Source organism: Columba livia, chromosome 15 (genome assembly GCF_036013475.1).
Source record: "Columba livia isolate bColLiv1 breed racing homer chromosome 15, bColLiv1.pat.W.v2, whole genome shotgun sequence".
NCBI classification, from domain to species: domain Eukaryota; kingdom Metazoa; phylum Chordata; class Aves; order Columbiformes; family Columbidae; genus Columba; species Columba livia.
The window spans coordinates 10,473,352-10,486,442 of record NC_088616.1 but is presented as its reverse complement, the minus strand read 5'-3'; the positions used below and the strand labels follow the sequence as shown (position 1 = coordinate 10,486,442).

The following is a 13,091-nucleotide window of genomic DNA, read 5'->3' as shown; positions in this document are numbered from 1 at the left end:
AGGGCCAGGCTGGTCTGGCACTAGATGGCACCCCGATACGTCCTTGGCACCCAACCTCCAGTGCAAAGCAGGGAGGGAAAGGGGGGTCGGCATCTTCCCTGTGCTCAGCACCCAGCCCCAGGGTTCCCAGCTCACCTGGGAAGAGTGTCTCATCACAGGTAGCTCCTGATCACCTCATCTAATCTCTCAGGACTACGACTCTCTGCTCCACACTGTCTACACTGCCCCATGGCTTTGAAAGCACTTGTGAGCGATGGGTGCTGCTGGAGTTGCACAACTACAAACCCTGGCAGATGAAGACAGGCCACTCTCAGCAGCTCATCTCCTTGAAGGAGGTCGAGCCATTTATGGTGTTTTGCCCAAGAACCAATGATTTTGGCTGCCCTCTGTGGGCTGACTCGTTTGTCTACCGAAGGTTTACTGTCTAGCAAAGGTTCACAGTTCAGAAGTTTGCTTTGTCTTAAAAACCCACTGCATCTCCTGAGACAACTGCAGCCATTTCTTAGTCCTAAACACTGGCACCACAGCAGCCTCCACCTAGCGTGATACCAGTCTGCAAAGACAGTTCATTAGTGACTACGAAAAAAAGGCTGTGATTTGGCCACTTTCCAGTTCACACAGTCTGTCAGAGTTCACAGAAGGGGAGATCCTGCTGAGCGGCGCGGCAGCTGCGGGAGCTGGAGTGCACACACAACAGCAAACACGGCTCATCCGTTCGGTCGGGGGCCACCTCTACGCTGAAAAATAGAATAATAGCTTAACTAACATTTTCCATGAGCAAGATTTAACAATAAAACCATACGTCTGGTGCTTTCCTTCCAGGTATGACAACTAATGTGGCAAAGTAGGTTTATTAGATTTACAATAAGAGAATCACTCTCAGAAAGGAAACAACAAACAAGCAAAAAAACGAAACCCAAACAAAACACCAAGCCCATGTTCCCAAAAATGTACATTAGAAATACTCTACTGCCCAGAGAACTGTGAGTTTTATATCCATTCTATTAGGGAAAATGTCTTTTCAGGCAACTCAGAGAGGGAATGCCCTTAGCCACTGGCTTGTCCATCTGCCTTGCTCTGTTTGCAGCAGCAGAGCTCAAACCAGAAAGTCAGCTTTTGGTCCTGGCCAAAACTGCAGCATCCACTTTATTATTTTAAACACAGAAAACGAGAGCTACACAGCAATACGAGCTGAAGTCATGACCGTGACACCGCAGGTCAGGCATTCCCAAGGGTGCTGGGTACAAACCAGCGTACACAGGCAGAGGGACAGACGCGGTGTTTGGACAGACCCTGCAGCAGAGGAGCCTCGTCCTCCCATGCTGGGGGGCGAACTAGCTGAACTGCAGCTTTTGGAGAACACTATACCTAAGACACAGCCTTCCCATTAAAGCCCATGCCCTGCAAGAACATCAGTGTTTTTAGGACATTCCTGTGTGCCCATCAGTCACTTTGGTGGCGCTCCCCGGTGATATTTGGATTCCCTTGGCGAGCACTGGGCAGTGTGGGTCCGGACAGCCCCCTGTGCAATGCAGGGTCAGCTGAGTGCACTTCCACCACTAACCAACACACAATGTTATCTCCTCTCTCACTTTAAGGGCTGCTTTATCCCTGCTAAATCACAGAGCAGCACAGACAAGATTCAGGGCTGGGTTTCACTTCAGAACTGAGTGCGTTTACCCCGGCACATATGTCACGCGGAGCAGGCAGCGGACTCACGCACAAAGCCCTGCAGAAGGACAGCTCTGGCAGCCCCGAGCGTGCAGACGGCACCGGGCACGCGGCTGCCACCCCGCTGAGACACGGCGGGGATCGAGGGGCTGCTCGCAGCTGTGGGGCCAAGCAGCGCTGCTTTCTGGGCCATTTACACTATGGGTTTCTTACGGGTTGGCATGTTCCAGCATCACCAGATTCACATCTGCTGCTGGAGCCACTGAGGAATCCTACGCTTTCCATGGGCACAGCTGCTCCAATTCGGCCCACACCTACATCTCCTCTGCTATTCACCTTCTTGTTAAGTCTTTAATAAGTTTGTGTAACTTTTCGTTAAGCAGTGAGGAAATGTTTTCCAGGGGAAGCTAATTCCAGCACATCCTCCTTGTGTAGGTTTAATGTTATGGAACAGTGAGTCTGTTGAATTAATTAGCTTACAGCACTTCACTTACTCAGCTAATCTGCATATTCTGCTCTGAGGATGCGGGAACCCTCCAGGTGCTGGCAGGAGGTTTGTGCAGCCGCGGCTCAGCCCCGGAGCTGTGGGCACACACAGGGGCTGGGGGTGCCCGACCCTGTTCTCCAGCCAAATCACCTCCCCGAGGCAGCACTACCTCCTGACAGAATTTGTCCCTCCCCAGCCTGTGCCCAAAGCAGGCGCTGCCTCACAAGGGGACCCTGCCAGCCTGTGTCCCCACACCCTGGTCCCCACAGGGGACGATGAGCAGAGCTCCCTCAGCTCCCGGCCAGGCTGTGCTCATGGAAAAGCGCACACACTTCTGGAATCCAGCCGTTTTTTCATCTTGGCACAAAATTCTTCCAGAGATGATTATGTGAAAGATGAGTCACCAAATACAATAGCAAAGACACATCCTTGACTTACTGGCAGAGAGATGTGACCAGCATTAAGTCTCCATGCAATGTCTCCATCACAGTGTCTGGCGTTTATTCTAAACAGCTCTCAGTCTTGAGCAGAATTGTTTTTTCACATCAGAAATTCAGCTACTTTTCCATAAGAAATGTTCCTCAATGAACGGAAAGACAGACTGTGTGCACGGATGTAAAAATCACTACATTGTAGCCCTGTGCTCTATATAGCTGCTGTCTTTTAAAGCCTGTTTGTACCAACACACATGCACATGTCGAGGTGCACATCAGCATCTCTGCATTGAGGTTATCCTCTGAAATGGGGCATAAATTCCAGCTACCTTTGGGGAGCAGGAGAGTTAATTCCTACTTTTCTGGAATTTTCCTTCCTGTTCTGCCTATTTCTCCTCATATGCCTTTACAGAATCATTTAAATGTGGGCCCTGCGCCGCCCCCATGGGGACTGCCACCCACAGCTGCAGCCCTGCTGAGCCGCGGGTCTGCAGGTCAGGTTGGGTGGAGCAAGGGTGGCCCAAGAGGAGAAACCTCCCTGGCTCATGGGGATGGCAGATGGCGAGGAGGAGGCAGTGATGGGGATGTGCTGGTTGAGCAGAGCTTGGGGCTGGCGGGGAATGGACGTTTGACCGTGTGCCCAAGTGCCATGGAGACCCCGCGGAGAGGGGACACTGCTGGAACTGCCAGCCCTGCCTGGGGGAGCCAGCCAGGCTACTCTCCCCTAAAACCCCCACATCCCCCTCACATCTTCCCTGGAGCAGGGCTGAGCCAAGGGCTCTGCCTTTGGACCCATGTGCCAGGGCAGAAACCCGGAGCCGAGCCCCTGCCTCACGCCCCTGAGCGGAGTCTGAGGGTGCAAAGCGCAGCTGCCCCTGCGCGGCGCCATGGGCAGAAACCCCATTGCTCTGGAGCAGGCTGGGGCAAGGACAGCTGCATTTCTGCACTGCCCCTGCGCCACGAAGGGAGATGCTGTCTTGTAGCCTATTCCAATTCAACAGTGTGTCCTGACCTTGATGATGTTGGTTTAACTAGGATCTGAAATGCAAATATAGCCTAAGCTCAACAATTCTGGCATCCAGCAGAGAGATTGAAGGGTGGAACGCTTCCCAGAAGGGTCAGCAAGAGCAGGAAAAATTATATAGAGCAAATAAACAGAATAAAAGGCTTCTCTATTACCCTGGTGCACAGGGCTGCAGCTCCAGGGGACTGAAGGAGATTGTGCCGCTCTGAGGCTTATCCTCAGGGACAAGCTGCTGATCAGGAAACAGAGAAAGGGCTAAGGGCAAGGAGACAAGTTGTTTTTAAATAACTACCAGCCAGGAGGGAGTCACCCTGATTCTGCTTCTCAGCTGATACCGCATCATCCATCGCTCCCCCTACGGCCAGGGCAGGCAACCCGGTGATTTCCCTGGGATCTGGGGCCAGACTTTAGCAGAGGGTTTAATGTGCTGTCAGGCTGGGGAAAGGGAATTGTTCTGACCCGTAGCTAAGCAGATCCCCTGCAGCAAAGGGCAACCTTCACCAAACCAGCCTCCCCGCGCTTTGGAGGAGCTGCCATCACCAGCCTTGTAGGAGGCTGAATACACACAAGCTGCTGCTGCTGGCCGTGGATGTCACGAGACACTCAAAAACTTTGAATTTAACAGGTATAAATGCCTATTTGCAAATCCAGGTGGGATTTGCACATTGTCAGTAATTTTTAGCAAACCCATCCGGAATGCTAATCCTTGCTCTCACCTCCCAGGCAGAGCAGCTCGCTCACTGCCCAGCTTGTTTTGGCTCTGCAGGAACAAGGGACCTCGTGCCGCTGCTCCAAGATGGGTCAGAGACACGGGCCCGTGCAGCCATCTGTGCACACGGGCTGCGGCGAGCCCAGGGATGGCACTTGTGACAGGCGATGTTGGCCAGGCTGAGGTGTCTCCCTTCTCCCTGTGCCCTTAAGGAGCTGGTTTCCTTGTCTGCACAGGAACCAGCTTGTAGCTCAGACAAGGTTCGCAGCCCAGAGGAACGCGGGGATTTCTCTGTGGGCTGCTGTGTCAGGATCCCGACGGGAGGTGTCCCTGCCCGCTCTGCCGCCCGGCATGCTTGTGCTGCTGTCAGCAGCCCTGCCAGCCCTTGGACAGGCCAGAGCACACGGTTCCCATGCTGGGATGGATCCTGCACGGGGGCGACAGTGGGGCCGGAGCAAAGGCTGCGGATGTGCCAGGAGCAGCTGGAGGTCACCACTGCTGTGCCACCAGCACGGGTTGGGGGACATGGCCCTGCAGTGTCCCCACAGCCACCAGCCCAACGCTGGGACTCCTGGTCAGGGAAGCACAGAGGGAGGCACGTTGGGACAAGACTGAGCTGACACGGGATCACCAGAGCCTGTCACCAGGGGCTCGAGGGGTCCCTGGGCAGGGAGCAGAGGCCACGGAGGACACCGGGCAGAGACAAAGCCGCAGGCTGGTGCTCCCGACACCGTGAGGCACCCACAGTCACCGTCTGGGGAGCCCAGCCCTGGCCAGAGGCTCCAGCTGAGAGGAGTCCCCTCATTTGGGCATCTGCAGCGCCAGCATGGCTTCATTAAAAATTTAAACCAGAAATTACAACATTCAGTGGGGAAGGATCGCTTTCCTACCAATTACAGTTAATAGGGTAAAATTAATGTACCAATTAATACGGCTGCTTCTAAAACTCAGTCTAATATGTTAAATACTGCTCCTGCCTCTGTAAATGCAGCAAAATAAAGTGATGATAAGGATGGGAGCTAATAAAGTTTTGCTTCTCTGTACTTAAACTACTTGGCATCACGGACTTAAGGCACAGGATAAAGGACATTATTTAACATTTTAAGGTTTGTAAGACCCATAAATCATTTCATACATGCCATATTTGTTGAAAAGGATAGAATACATTCAATTTTACAGTATATTAAACTTCATCTAATTTGAACGTAAGAACAGACCAGCAAAATAAATGACCAATTTCTGAAGCAGAAATTACCATTTGGCTGCTGCCATTATGAAGCTGCTGGTATTTTATCATGTTCTTAACATAATATTGCTTGTCTATTGATGCATAGTTATAGTGCTAGTCCAAATTGGAAGGCGGTGAAAGAGGACAGTGCAGAGTTTTTTTTAATAGGCATCATTTGTCAGATGTTATTTCAGAGGTCTTTGCACTGATGATAATATGCAGATTAAAGCAGAAGTAAATAGGAAAAGAAAAAAAAGAGAGAGAGAAAGAAAGGCAGAAAGGGAATGAGAATTTCAGCACATTCTGGCTGCAGCAGACAGGCAGGTGGACCAGGCCCCAGCGGGTACAGATAACAGCAATTAACGTGGGTTGAAGGGTTTCTCTGAAACCCCACGGTGTATGACAAAAGGAGGCATCCTCCCATGAATCTCAATGCTGCAGGGGACCCGCGGGGACATGAGCGGGAGCACTGGGTCCCCAGGGCAGGACCGGGGATGGAGCAGCAGCCCCTGCCCAGCACCCGGCCCCTCCTCAGCCCCCACACCAGCCACAAATCTGAGCACAAATAAAAATTATGTTTAGTTTGCAAAACAGGAGGAAGGTATCTCCATCCTCCAGAGTTCATTGTTCTGCTAGACTTGGTATTATAGTGGCAATATATTACAGAAAAGAAAAATCAGCTGGCTGCCTTGCCTCCAGAATGACAATGAGAAGCCACAAAATATGATGGAGGGGTGGCCGGCTGGGGAGATCTCTACTGGGTGGCCAGGAAGGCTGTTTGTGGGGAAGGAGTCCCATGGGGCACAGGGCACTGCCCCACAGCAAACAGGCGCAGAGGGACAGTCACACTGCGGGCTGGGGGCTGCTGGTCCCCGGTCCCCTCAGCCACCCCCAGCTCCCCGTGCAGCAGGTCCTGTGCCCAGACAGGGCTCTGCTCCAGGGCAGCTGTCACCCCAGGACAGCCACAGAGGCACCCACACACCTCCGACCACAGCGATGCCCCATGGGCATGTCTGCAGAGCCAAAAATACCTTCCTACCAACAAAACTCAACCAAAAATGGCAAGATGCTTCATTGGCACTAAGGATAATCATCCCACCCCCAGAACCTGGAGTTTCCCCTGGTGAGCAGGGACGCTGCCAGGAGGGCGCGTGGCCGGGAACGCGGACACACGCGGGGCAGCAGCACCATGACCACCCTGAGGCTGCTCCGCACCGATGCCCAGTGAGAACACCTCCAAGTCTGGGTCTGCTTAAACCAAATGAAGCGCTTGGATATTAGAGCTGAAACTGTGCTCCATGACTGCAAATCTGTGCAGGGATATATTGTGCTATAACATAGATTTCAATTACTTTCCAACCTTCAGCGTGATGATGCGACATTACGCTCCACTGTCAGAGTTTGCCAGCATGCTCTTACTTTTATTTCTCCTGTTAAATATGGTCTTTGTTGCGCTTCATTGATCTCTGAGCATATTCTGCTGTTTACAACTTTGATAATCTTTGTGTAATCTTCAGGGGTAATTGAATTCCGACAAACATAGCTGAATTTTAAACAGCATGCAGATTTAAGTACATTGAAAAGCCATGATATGAAAGTCAAACCTGGAGTCCAGGAGAGGCACTTGCTCTCAGCTCCCAGCCTGAAAACTGGGAGCTGAGCCAGGCCCAGGGATGTCAGCCCAGGGGTGTCACAAGCAAGTTCAGAGACATGGCTGGGGGTAGGACCAGACCTATCCCAGGGTTTAACCCCAAGTAGCACATATCATGTCATTTTATGATTTTTGAAAATGCTTCTGCATTTGCGCAAAGTCCCAAGGAATTCCGCTGGGCCTCACTCTCTACTAGGACAGGCTACAGTCAGCAGCTATCAATCTTGGTTTAAATGCCTTGGGAATTGCCCCTGCACAGATAAGTTATCGTTTTTATGGGCATATTTTGTGAATTAGACAAGGGGGAAAATGTTCCGGTTGGATTTTGATGTAAAAGTTTTTTTGCAGAGCCCTAGGGGCGGATGCACAGAGCTTTCATAATCATTATCGTTATTTATTATTTGCCAGCACCAGGAACGTGCCCAGCACAGCACAGGCACAGCACGGCTCCCAGGCACTGACCAAACCGACCCTCACTGTGGTGCCAGCACCACGTTCCCTGTACCCCAAGCCCCGGCAGCACCCCCGGACCGTCCCACCCCTCTGCTGACCCCGTGCTGCTGCAGTGAGTTGCAGCCTCCCTTTTGGTGGCTGGAAAAACAGATGTCTGGCTTGAGGACATCAGATTTTTGATGTGTTTCCTACAAACTTTAATTTCCCAAACCATCCTCGCTCAGGATGTAGGGGGACTGCTCAAGTGCGCTATAAATTAGCATGCCAGCAGAGCTGCTCCTGGAAGGGGGATCAGCTCAGCCAGACAAGAAAGAGCCTCCAGAAATCTCAGTGCTGGGAGGGAAAACTTGCTGGTCTCCTACTATTTGTGCTGGAGCTCCATGTCTCCAGTTTATTGCAGCAGCAGCGCACAGCAGCCTCCGCACAGCCAACATTTCCTGCCGAAGGGTCTGAGATGCACAGAAGGGTCCCCACACAATCGAAAGAAAAGGAATTAAAGGGCTGCCTGGCTAGAGAAAAGGGATATTGAATCTAATCTGAGCTGGTGTAATTTGGAAATCCAATTACACTTGTCCATCAGCAAAGGTGGCAACTGGTGAGGGGAGCGGGAGGCTGTGGGGGTCTGAGCCCCCAGAACTGGGTGGGGGGCACAGCCCCAGGGGACTCCAGCCCGCACGAGGACAGAACAAACCTCTGAGCCCCGCTGTGGCCCAGAGCCCCTTCCCAGAGGGTTTTACAGACCGAGACAGGAGCACAGGAGCCGTGTCGGGACCAGTGCTGCTGCAAGGAGGAGCGGGGGAAAAGCAGCTCATCCACCGGCTCTGCTGGGCACCAGTACCCCGGAACCCAGAGAAAACCTCGGCTTTCCCCGCACCTCCTTTCCTGGAGGTTTTCCAGGAAAGACCAGACATTGATCACGACTGATTTAAATGTTTCTGCTAGAATTTTAACTTGGGCTCAGGTACCTCCTCATATTTCACTTGCCCTGAGTCATTACATTGATATTTTACAAGAAGCTGGACAGAGTTTTTAAGGTCCTTAATGCACTCCGGTGATCTGAGCGAGACCCACGTCTCCTGCTGCACGGCTCCGGCTCAGCCCTTCGCTGGGAGGCTCCTGAAACCACTCACAGCCATTTCCTACCCGGTTCCCCCCAGGGCAGGAGGCTTAGAGGGCCCGTCAGTATTTCAGATGCCAGATATATGCCAGATACTTTGCACCAGGTTTGGCAGTGGTGAAATAATCAGTGTGATTTCAAAGCCCAGGACACAGGCTGTTGAGGGTGGGATGCTGCCCGTGTTTGGGGAACAGGTGACAAGGCCCCTCACCAAGGACAGTGCCAGCTCGGCCAGGAACCACCAGCGAGGGGAAGGACACATGTGAAAGGGCATCAGGCTGATGGAGCAGCTCCTGGGCCCTTCACAGGCAAGGCAACGAGGACAGAGACACGGAGCCAGACCTGCCGCCTCAGACACATATCGTGCAGGACTGGGGACCCCACCGAGCCCAAGGGCTGGCCCCGTCCCCACGGGATGGACAACGGGATCCAGAGGCAGCGGGTTTGGTCGTCGCCTCTGACCACGAGCTCTGCAGCTCCTCCCGGCAACACGGCGCTGAGCATCCCACCAGCAGGAGAGCTGGAACTGAGCCACCCACAGCCATTATCCCCCACACATGCTTTATTTCCTGAATTAAAGAGCAGAATTATAATGAGACTTGACATTAAATTCCATAAAAAGTCAAGCTAATCAGTGACCAAACCTGTAATTGATTCTTTTGCTAGTTCAATACTTAATGCTACATGTTAAGCAATAGGATTTTACAATTTGCTAGCACTTCACTTACAGAGAATTAAGCAATAAAAATCCATTCTGAGCACAAACAGCAGGAAGGGAGCCACGTCCGCTAATAAGTGAATGAGCCAATAAAGTGGCTCAACACTTGCATCAATATCTTGTTTCTCAAAATATCTATCCCTGTACAATACATGAAGCCTCTTTAACCATGCAAGCATGGTTTGAAACCCCTCAGGAGGTAACGCTGAGGTGGGGAACACCACAGCCGAGGTCCAGGAGGGCTGGAGAGCCTGCAGACCCCACAGCAAGGGGACTCCCTGCTCCCCAACAGGGCCAGGGACAAACCAGGGGGCTCAGCCCTGCAGAGGAGCTGGATGCACAGAGCTGGTCTGGACACAGAGCCCAAGCCGTGGTCATTCCCCAGGACACAGACCCACGTCCAGCCCCCAGAGCTCCCGCTGGCCGGCCCCGCACAGGCAGCCGCACTGCAGGGGACACAGATTTGAAAAACCCCTGCTTTTTAGAAAAGGCTGAGTGTTTTTAGACTCCATGCAATATTTGTTTGATTTTATTCAAGGTAAAATTCAGAACAAGGAAGCAGCTTCCACAGCCTTTTTCCACAGACAGCTATTGGAACTCAGTTAAAAACTGGTGGTTTTATTTTATTTTTATATGCAAAATTGCTATCATTTTTCTTTGCCTCCTGTTTTCAAAAACACCTTCCTCTGTTGGTCTTTTATCGTTTTTCAGCACAAGTCAAATCTTTGTCTCAGAGCAGCACGGTGCTGCTGCTGAGTGATTAACCCACAGCAGCGGCAGGAGAGCCATTGGCAGCGGATCTCGCACGTCCCCAGGAAAGGAGCACAGTCCATTCATTTCTCAGCTCAGGTGCTGACCCCCAGCAAAAAAAAGCCCTTTTGTGCCATGACTTGCTGCTTCCAGGGCATCAGTACCAGCGGAGGGTGAGACGGCACACAGCAGCTTCACCCCCCGCTCTTTACAAGCTGACAGCATTTTATAGATCTCTCAAAGGCTGATTTCTCCTCCAGGAGGAACAGTTAACAGGGCTCTTCTCTGCAGGAGGGGATGAGCAGCAGGCGCAGAGTCCATTGCAGAAGCGCTGCCCTCCCCACACTCTGCAGCCCCTATCACTCCCTGGGGACACTGACCTGCTCAGCAGGAGAAGGGGGTGCCTGGCGGGGACCCCCTGCACGCGGGGACCCCGCTCCCCTCAGCTGCTGCCCCAGCGCACAGCAGCTGCTGCAGAGCAAGGGGTCCCCAGCAGTTCTGCTCCCCGTTTGCGGGGCACAGTGGGCACAGGCTGCTCCTCCACAGATTTGACTTGTGAAACCGTCTCTGCCGGGCCCCATGTGGCGTGGCAGGAGAGACACGCTTCAGAAATACAATTATTATTGTAAGGGGAACGCCCGCGCTCCCAGTCTCCGCGGGGGTTAGGCATCCTGCCGCGATGATTCAGGGAATCTGTCGAGGCACATTTTATGAATTCCACTGAAGCTGTGGAATTGCTGCATTAGGCGAATACCTCAATGGTTGTCAAGTCAGCCACGTGCTGTCAGAGCTGCTTTACATTGCCCAGACCAGAGACAGCAGATGCTCATAAATAGCAGTCATTTTCTCCGCTGCTTTCAGCACTAACCCTGCACTGGCTGCGCATCTCACCTAAAGCCTACGGCAACACATACTGCTGACCCAGAGCCATGTGCCTGGGCTCTCTTTGGGGGCAGCAGTTGAATGGCTGCAGAGATGCCACAAAGGTGCCTCCCAAGCCCCGTCAGAAGCTCCAGCACCTGGACACTGCCTGGCCAAACCCTTCTCAAATGGAGCCTCGCCAGCCCACACATCAACGCTGCTCTGGGCACAGGGGCATCACACCACAAACTCTTCTCACAACAGCCCTAAGCCAGGCACACTGTGCTGTAGGATTGAAGGGCTGAAACACAGTAAGGAAACAGATCTATAGCCCTAGAAAATGCTTCTGAATTAAAACTTTTAGTAATAAATCTCAGTTTTAATGATGCAGATTAACACTACTGAGAGATATGGCAGAGCAAATCAAATTTTGCTGATCTGGAGCAGAAAGTAGTGAAATAAAACTGTATCACAAGGCAACAGCTCTGGGCTGGGGGGCTGCAGCTGTGAGCAGGTTCATGGCAATGGCACAGTGGCCATAGAGTGTCAAGGAATCAGTGTCACCACTGTCAGAGACAGGAGGCAGCACTGCTGGTCCCAGGGATTGTATCTTCAAAATATACCTAGCTAACGAATTTGTGTCCGACAGCTTCAAGCATCAGAAAATTTGTACAGTACAGAAATGTGTCTGAACACTTGTCACTAAATTGCTGTACAGGAGCGCTGTGACCACACACCCAGCACATCCCACCTTTGTTACAGGTACATCCACATGTTCTGCAGGCACCTTCTGTAAACACACCATACGCTGCTGCCACCACAGTGAGGATGTCTGGTCCCAAACCCCCCCACCCCTTCACTCCCACAGCCCTGCTCTGGCTACACTCAAGCAGCTGCATGGGGACAAACAAGGGGCACGACACCAGAAGGGCTGAAAGGAAGAGTTACCCACCAGGAGCTGCAGAGCTACGGAGACTACAGCCTCACAGGAGAATAACAGGACCATGGGAGGACCCATAAAGATTTAACAGGAGGGGATCAGTCCAGCTGGCATGGAGAAAAAAACTGGCCTTGTCAAACAATCCCACCTCCTCCATCCATGAGGTGACAAGTTGGGCTGATGAAGGCAATTACAGTGATGTAATGGGCTTCTGTGAGGCACATGGCACTGTATCACTTGCCATCCTGAATGAAAAACCGTGCTCCACAACAGAGCCCCTGCTAAATGGATTAAGCAGCAGCTGAAGCATCTGTCACCGAGGAATCTCCACCAAGGAGTAGCCTGTCAGGGACAAGCACAGCTCAGACACTGCTCGGCCATGTCACCAGCACAGACACACCAGGCAGCCCCGCTACACAGGACCAGGGCACTGGGAGCCAACATAGGGCTGGCTCCTGCCTGAGGAGCTGCCTCCTTTTCAGCACTGACCTTGCAGAGACTCGAGATGCACTGACAATCAACACGGAGTGAGGCCCCAGCATGAGCTGGTGGCCAAAGGGCTGACGTGCAGCGGCGCCAGTCAGGAGCAGCCAGGAGGACTTCTGCACACAGCTTTGGGGAGGTGTGGTGGGAATATCACATCGGTTCCTCTCCCACGCCGCAATGACGTATGGAAGTTGTAGAGAGGCAACAAGAGCCACAAAACACAGTTGAAAGGCTCAAGAAGACACCTGCAATTGAGCAGCAAAGCCCGAAACAGATTAGCAAAGAGAAGCAAACAGCAACAGCAGCCATGGAAGTCAGCTCATTATCTCAGGTCCATTCTGGTGGACATCTGGCACTGCTTCAGCACCATCCTTTCCTGCCCAGACGTGCTGTCCAGGAGGGGCAGCACCCACGAGTGTCAGCCAGGCACTGGAGAGCCATAAGCCCAGCGTGTTTCTCCAGATGGGATCCCTGGAGCAGCAGCAGGTCCAGCCCCGCTGCTCCCAGAGCTCAGGACACCACCAGGTGTTTGGGCTGAGCCTCTGCCCCAGTGCATTCCACA

At 52.5% G+C, this 13,091-nt stretch overlaps 1 long non-coding RNA gene across 2 annotated transcripts in view; it reads right to left on the bottom strand.

The window, feature by feature from the left end:
* LOC110361006 (uncharacterized) overlaps window positions 1-13,091 on the bottom strand; it is a 170,239-nt gene that overhangs the window by 17,565 nt on the left and 139,583 nt on the right. Inside the window, exon 8 of one of the 2 annotated variants that reach the window (XR_010466361.1) lies at window positions 12,533-12,774. The exons of the other annotated variant lie outside the window; for it this stretch is intronic. This is a non-coding gene — a long non-coding RNA (uncharacterized LOC110361006). The remainder of the gene's footprint in view (window positions 1-12,532; window positions 12,775-13,091) is intronic. 2 annotated transcript variants of the gene reach the window in all.